The 8051-nt window shown below is 34.4% G+C and overlaps 1 pseudogene; it reads right to left on the bottom strand.

Annotated features, from left to right (window-relative positions):
• Positions 1-3590: 3590 nt before the first annotated feature.
• Positions 3591-7677, bottom strand: LOC137950145 (PLASTID TRANSCRIPTIONALLY ACTIVE protein 6, chloroplastic-like; annotated as a pseudogene).
• Between the last annotated feature and the right edge of the window lie 374 nt (positions 7678-8051).

The following is an 8051-nucleotide window of genomic DNA, read 5'->3' as shown; positions in this document are numbered from 1 at the left end:
ATCACTTCAGAATAATGCATAGACCCACTACCTAAAAAGTATATAAGTATGCCAAAAATCCAGTTTGAGTTAAGTTTTTTGTTCTTAACCCAAGAGGTGATTTGTGTTTGTGCAACCCTTAAAAAGTGAGTAGTCTCTTTATTAAGCCCTAAAGTTGGACTGCCTCTAAAAGTGAGTGGAGTGTGTTTCAAACTATGAACATTTTTGAATGATGTATAGAGCTTTGTTGTACGGCTAGGAGTGATTTTCTTCTCCTATATTGTGTTTTATCCAAGTTGGGTTTCTATGTCTTTTTTATCCCCACTTTGAGGGGGAAAAATAGAAAAAAAGTACAATAAAAAGATATTTTGTTTCACATGTTGAGGTAATTTTTATGTGACCAAAATATTTAAGAAAGGGAGAGCACAAAAGATGAAGTTTTTGCATCAATAAAGAATTTTTTTTATCAAAAGAAGATTGAAGGTCAAAAATCTTTTTCTTTGCAAACTGAAGTTATAAACTCCAACGTGAGAGGAGTGTTTAAGAGGAGGTATGAAAAGTCTTACATGACTCTCACACCAAGAAATCTCACATGATTCTCACACCAAAACGTGTCACAGATCCAGAATTATAATGGTGGAGTCTCACAAAAGAATCTCAGTTAAAAGTGTTTTAGTTATATTAGTATTCTATTTATGTTATGTTGTTAATTGTTCTAAGATTTATCTTTTTAGTGTTTAATTTAGGGTATAACAAGGATAAGGGTAGATTAATTGTAATTAGATTCTACTTGTTTCCTCTATTATAAAGAAAGACTCATTGTACTCAAATTCTAACAAGTTAGTGAAGTTTTTTCTATTTTTAAGAAATTCAACACTAATAAAAATAATTATAATTAATAATAACTTATAATAGCACGAATGCCCTTTTTTCTTAGCTATTTGATTAATGAATTTCATCTGTATTTGTCATAATGTTACATTAACACAAAAATCTACATTTATTGTACATTCTATAGGCCACACTAACATAAAAAAGTACACCCTTGAATCCACTTTCACTTTCTTTCTTCTTGGTCGATTTACTTTCTAAGTGCACTATGCCTCCCTAACAAAGATAATCAAAATGAGATGACTAGAGTTATTAAAAAATTCCATATCTTGGATAATAAAACAACTGATGATATCAATTGATGCAACTGTGAACCAATAGCCTAGCACGACGTTGTAGAGGGCAATGAGGGTCTCGACTCTTGCAATTTAGGACACCTTCTCAATCACATTCATGGTATCAGTGTCAGGGATCCACCCGATGGTACTAAAGATGTTCTTCTAGAAGAGGTTCTGGTTGGAGAAGTCGATGTCAAGAAGCAATAAGTACCAAGGACAATCGATTCTGAGGATAGCATCTACCAAGTCTGAGACACGGATATATTTTTTATAAGTTTTACACTAGCAATGTGTATGTAGGGGTGTCAAGCACAGTCTTGGGCAATAGGTTAGATGAAGGAAAGGGTATGGAGGTAATGAGAGAAAGTTTGGTCTATCTTATTTGTGTCATACCTTCTTTTTTTTGTTTTTTAATTGTTTGAGGCCTAAGTTCAAGATTTATCTAGCGCGTGATATATGGACAGATCAACTGGCATGTTTGGTTGTAAGCCATGTACTACTCTTGAAGTCGATACAAATTGTGCATTACAAAAGGAAACTTACTACCTGACAAGGTAGATATCAAAGGTTGGTTGGTACACTTATGTATTTGTCATTAACTAGACTTTATATCGCTTATTTTATTGGTATTGTTAGTCAATTATGCATGCTCCGGAAGTACCAAACATGATAGCAATAGAATGGATCTTGATGTACCTTAAAGGCACTCCAGGTATGGACCTTTTATTTACAAAAAGTTCTAAAAATGTCATTTGAGACTTATACCGATGCAAATTGGGATGGAAATTCAAATGTAAAAAGATCAATTAATAGATGCTTTGTCAGCAGTAACCTTGTATGGTAGAGAAGAAAGAAATAATTGATAGACATTCAAGTGTTGAAGTAGAATTTAGATCTATGGCACATGGTGTTGAGCTCTTGTGGATAAAAGTTATGTTTGTCGATCTAGCATTTCCTTTAGTTTTATTTTGAAATTGTATTCTTACCAGAAAGCTGCCATAAGCATTACCAACAATCCAGTTCAACATGATCAAACAAAACATAGTGAGATTGATAGATATTTTTTGCATGAAATGCCTCTTTGAGGAAAAAATTGTATGTCTTATGTTTCCTCCAAGCTTTAGATTGCAAAACATCTTGACTGAAATCACATTCTAACTATTGAAAACCTTAAGGATCTGTTTGGAACCCTTAAAAAAGAAAAGAAAATAAAAGAAAAGAAAATAAAACAAAGAGAAGAGAAAGAGAAAGAGAAAGAAAAAAGAAAAGAAAATAAAAGAAAAGAAAATAAAACAAAGAGAAGAGAAAGAGAAAGAGAAAGAAAAAAGAAAAGAAAAAAAAAGAAAAGATAAGAAAAAAAAAGAGGTTAATTGTCTCTTGTTCTATGGAAAATGAGAAAAATATAGTTTCTCTTGTTTGGATACACGTGAAAAATAAAAAGAAAATTAAATTTATAATATTTTAAAATTTCCTCTTCCCCTTTCTATTTCTTTTCTTTTTTCTTGAAATTCCATCATTTTAAGATGGAAAATATTATACTTAAGCGAGAAACTATATTTCTCTCTCATTTTCTTTTCTCTCCATGATTTTTTAATGTCAAACAACAGAAAATCACTTTCTTTCTCCTTTTCTTTTCTAGGGGTTCCAAAGAGACCCTATGAGAAGAGGAACTATTGTTGTTGTATACTATGTGGAAATGTTGATGAGTCAATTAATCAACTTCTATTTTGACCTCTCTCGTCTCATCTTAGGTTGTATGCCCTCTAAGTTTTCAACTTTAGCTTGTTCATCCTCCCATCTTATGTTCACTTTCATCAATGGGAGTGTTCTCGTGCCATAGCCTCCCCTAGGCAAAATTCTTAAGAGAATGCGGCGGGTGGGGGGGGGACACGAACAGAGCAGTTTTGATGGCTTGAATAACAAACTGTAAAAAGGGTCAGTACCTCCTTCCCTCTTCAAAATCAAATAAACAAATAGAAAGTCCTATCTACAAGCAACAAACAAGAGAGAGTAAGGGAGGGATTGCCCCTCAGCCCTCTCTCTCTCTCTCTCTCTCTCTCACACACACACACACACAGATCCATCTACTCCCTCCCATTAGCAGGTAAGGTCCTTCACGACTCGTGAAAATAATGAGAAGGGGAGGAACTTCCAGATGGGTGGAAATAATGGATAGGAGAGGAGCTTCCAGACTGGTGGAAATAATGAGAAGGGCAGGAGCAAAGCCCCTCCTCCCCCAAGTCTCCGTCGCACAAAGAGGTGGACATGGAGAAGGCGTTGTCCTGGCCTCTGTTGTAGCAGAGAGGAAGAATGTTTAAACATAAATTACAAAAATAAGATATTATCTGGTTCACCCATAGACCAAATCAGGTTTGATCCAACCTGGTCACCTTACCTAGTCAGTTATTGGATCAACTTCAATAATTTTGATACATTCCTCTTCAGTTTTTCTTTTCAAATCTTATATTCCTAATAAGAAGATAGAATTATAAATAAAAGGGCACGCCCTTCATTGCCGGAAACATTTTAGGTATCAAACTAGAAACAAATACGATACTTTACCATGCTTGAAGTGATTTGTATAGCACTTGATAGAAGAACACGATCTGATCCCAATGAGAACCACCTTATGGGAGAGGGAGAGAGCTGGTTCATGGCAAGAGACTCAATAGAGGTTTTCACTATCACCATAAATACCAAAGTGTGCACAATTCATGAGTCTCTGACTGTAGTTGATTGTTGACTCGCTTTAGACTCAACATTCTGTGGATGAAGGAAACCCAGCAATGAAGTACTAGAACCAATTTGAAACATTGAAATCTCTGAGCTTTCTCAAGTGTTTCTCCATGTCCATTCTTGTTTGGACCCATTCTTCCTTCTCTATTATGGTTGTTAGATCATCCCTTTCACTTTGGAATCATCAACATCCCGAAGCATGTGAGGAACGGTTGAATAAATGCTAATTAGAAATGTCAAAATATTTTGTATTCTGACAAAAAAAAATCTGAAATTCACATTTTTTTTAAAAACATTATGAAACTTGAATTCCTGATTTAAGTTTGATCTGTTACAATAGGAATTATCCTGAAAGAGTTTCCTTTGTCACGAATGATCAAAAGGTCTTTCTTTCTGTCCCTATTTCTCCCTTCGGGAATGGTAACCTGTTAACAGAGACAGTTACATTCATTTTAGAATCCAACACAAATGGAAAATAATACAGAGGAAAAAAATATTGAAGGAAAAAGTCTAATCAACCAGGGCAAAGGAAATTAACAAAAATTAGTAAATTTGTGATGAGAAGAATGGGAACAACATCAATGAGAATGCTACCCAAAACTAGATACATAAATTTGCGCAGAGAGAAGGCTGGTCAATCAATGTGAGGTATAATATGTCACTTGGGAATAAGCGAAGTGTGTTAATATATTTTGATCATGATACAGAAAAGAAGTTCAATAGGACATCTCACCAAAACTTTGGCTCTGGTTGTGGACTTCGCCTTCGAATCAATTACATAAATCTCTTCAAAATCAAGAACAAACTCTGGGTCATTTTTTCTTATAATCCTTAGTGCTTGGTTAAGAATACCTGATCCATAAAATTGAAAAAAGTAATGAATCAGACAATAACAAAGATTGCACAATAGATACATGTCAAGCCTTTACTTCCACTAGTAGTTAGCCTCCAAGCTTGAATTAGCATGTAGGTATTCCTATTAGACGCATATCCCCAAGAATTTTGCAAGCAGTCGATAAGAAAACACAAAAAAGAACAAGTTTCTTAACCATTTTAAAGTTGCCTCAATGGATTAATGTCACAATCTGGATTATCCTCTACTTTTGATTCAACTGCTCAGTTACAGTAAGATCAGAACACTATCTAACCACCACAACAATAAAAAACTATTCCAAGACGCTAAATTCCTAGTGCTCATCAGCAGTTCATCTCTAAGATTGCAGAGCCAAGAACCAGTCAAGATAGAACTGAGTAAAGCACCTCTCTTGATCATAACCTGAACTAATATTCTTGGAAGCAAGGTCATTAACTAATCTTAGAGCACCAACAACTCCTAATATTGAAAATTAATCGACGAAAGCATATCCAGAGTCTATTTTCATATGAGAAATGGACATTACAAGGAAATAAAAAAGATAAGTATTATACAAAAAAAAAAAAAAACTAAACCTGCATACCTTAAGGATATCTTTAGTTGACTTGTACAGTGGATCCCGAGGTGCATCAATAGGAGGCTCAGTTACATTATAGCACCCATAGTCACTTTTTGAACAACGAATATACTGTAAGATGAATGGACAACTTGTTAACAAATATAAACCTATATTTTCCAGCTAAATGAATCATTTTAGTTTATTAAAAGACAGTATGTTCTCTTTTTGCTGGACACCACTGCGTGTATTGAATTTAGGATACAGTTATCCACCAAATCTGATTCAATAAAGCCAGTGATTTCCAACACTTGGATTTCTCACTCTAATATGATAAAATTTCTTAACATTGATATTTTGACGTGTTTTTCAGTAAAACATATTTTGGGACATTTTCAACTCATTTATTTCATGGCCAGTATTAAAGCAGAGAGTTAGTTTGGCAGTACAAAGTCTTCTGCTGATTATAAAATAGTTTTCATCCCTGAGTTAGTGCAACCAATGTTTGCATTCTTGCACAAAGCCTTCCCATTTGACTTGGAGAATACTCTATCAACAACATGTATATTCAATGAAAAATTGAAAATGAAGAAAACCACTATTAAGCTTTAAACAAAACAGTTACAACCCCCAACCCCCACCCGTCAAACAAACAAAAAAAAGAGCATCCAGCAAACCCTTATTGAAATAAAGAGAAAACAATATCTCTATTTGTTCTCCTTTTCAAGGCAAACATAATTCATATGTTTCGTGTTTAAAAGAAAATGCTCCCAATATTGACCCGTTTACAAGTCCACCCAGGTGGTTAGAAAGTATACCGACAATCCAAAAACAAAATATATTCGAAACTCTCAAAATATGATCTGCCAGCAGCAAAACTGACAAAAAAGGTGGTGATTTGACCAAAGTGAACTAGTGCAGACTCTAAGGCTGCATTTGAAATATAGAAAGTCAAGAGTAAAGAAAATAAAGAGAAAAGGAAGAGAAAGAAAAAAGAAAAGAACAGGAAAGAGGTTTTTTTTTTTCTCTTGTTTGGATGCCCATGGAAAATGAAAGAGAAATATAGATTCTCTTGTTTGGATGTACGCGGAAAATGGAAATAAAAGAAAAATTAATAATATTTTAAAATTTTCCCCTTACGTCTCTTTCTTTTTTATCTCCAAATTCCATGTTTTTTTTTAAATAAAGTCTATTAACTAAGAAAGAAAGTAAGTTTCTCGCATATTTTCTTTCCTCTTCGAAAATCTGTGTTGACAAACACTAGAACAAGACTTTCTCTCCCCTTTTCTTTTCTTCTCTTTTTTTTTTCTATGGTATCCAAACATGCCCTAAGAAGAGTCTGGTATGTCAATTATTGAGCAAACATTATAGCAGCCCCTCACTTGAATAGAAAAATATAAGGAATTACAGAGAAGAGGCAAATAAATTTCACTTGAATAAAAGAATACTATTAAAAAAGATAAGAAACTAAAATCACTCATAATGGCCATATAAATTCATAATGCAATGTTCCTACATAGACGTTGGGTCATTCAAAAGTAATTTCCCCACATAAATTCCATAAAATATACTAATAATTATAAGAGATAGAATTACTCTACAAGGCGGGAGAAGTAGCTAAAGAGGGGTTACCCAGAATAAGATAGCTCAGGAGATGAAATGATGAGGTATTCGTTGGGCATCGGTGCGAGCACTGTAGGGATCGAATACACATCTGTATCAGGCGGAGTAACATACATCTAGTGCACAAAATTAAAACTCAGATCGTCATGACACGGCGAGATAGCTCTTCAAAAGAAAGAGGAAAAGAAAGAAAAACCTCTTTGAAATCATAAACATCATTATCTGGGTCAGGCCGCTTCCTTATGAAGAAATCACACTCCATCAAGCTAATCTTGTGAAACTCTTCCTCGTTAATCCTGTAGTCCAACACCATTTCTGGGTCCCATCCTTGAGTCGAAACGAAGCTCTTGCTATGCACCATTTCAATGTCATCACCCACATCCGCACCTGTAGACGGCATCAAAGAAGCCGCTATGAGTTGGTCGTACTCTACGTCGTAATCTTTCTTGTTGTCCATTTCTTCTGCTTCTTCTTCCATGTCGTAATCGTTCGCAGAGCCGGATTCCACATCGCCGTCGTTTGCCTGTGTAGTGAAGCTACTCTTCTGGGGTTTCGGAGTCAAGGAAAAAGCACAGTTTTCTCCATGCTTTAGTTTACTGGGCTGGAAATTGAACGAAAATCTTGGAGAATGGGAAGAAGTATGGGTCAAAGGGGAAGTGAAGAATGAAGAAGTAAGAAACAGCTGAGCGCTCATTTCCTGTTAGATATTTTGCTTTAGCAAACGAAATCGAACTACTTTATAGTATATACAGAAGAGAGGATAGAGTTATGTTCTTCAATCTTCATTTTCGAAATTACACAACATCCACATTCGGACAAAAATGTCTTATATTTCGTCTTCTCTCACCTGAACTATTTTATTGTTTAGAGAACATAAACAAGCAAGTTTCTCCAATTCAGGCCTGGTTTGCTTATAACATTGCATTTTACTAAGGGCCTCTTTAGAACCTTAAAAAGAAAAAAAAATGATAATTATTATTCTAAAAATAGTTAGTAAAAAGAAATTTTTGATTAATTATCTTATTTTTATTAATTATTTTTAAGAATAATAATGGTCAAATTTTTATTTTTTTCTTTTCTTTTCTTTCCACGGGGTTCTAAACATACCCTAAAG

The sequence above is a fragment of the Aristolochia californica genome, unplaced genomic scaffold (genome assembly GCF_029961685.1).
Source record: "Aristolochia californica isolate CCGP_79_NKW_82.1479 unplaced genomic scaffold, dmAriCali1.0.hap1 SCAF_14, whole genome shotgun sequence".
Taxonomy (NCBI): domain Eukaryota; kingdom Viridiplantae; phylum Streptophyta; class Magnoliopsida; order Piperales; family Aristolochiaceae; genus Aristolochia; species Aristolochia californica.
Note: the sequence above shows the minus strand (reverse complement) of the source record. Positions and strands in the feature narration are given on the sequence as shown.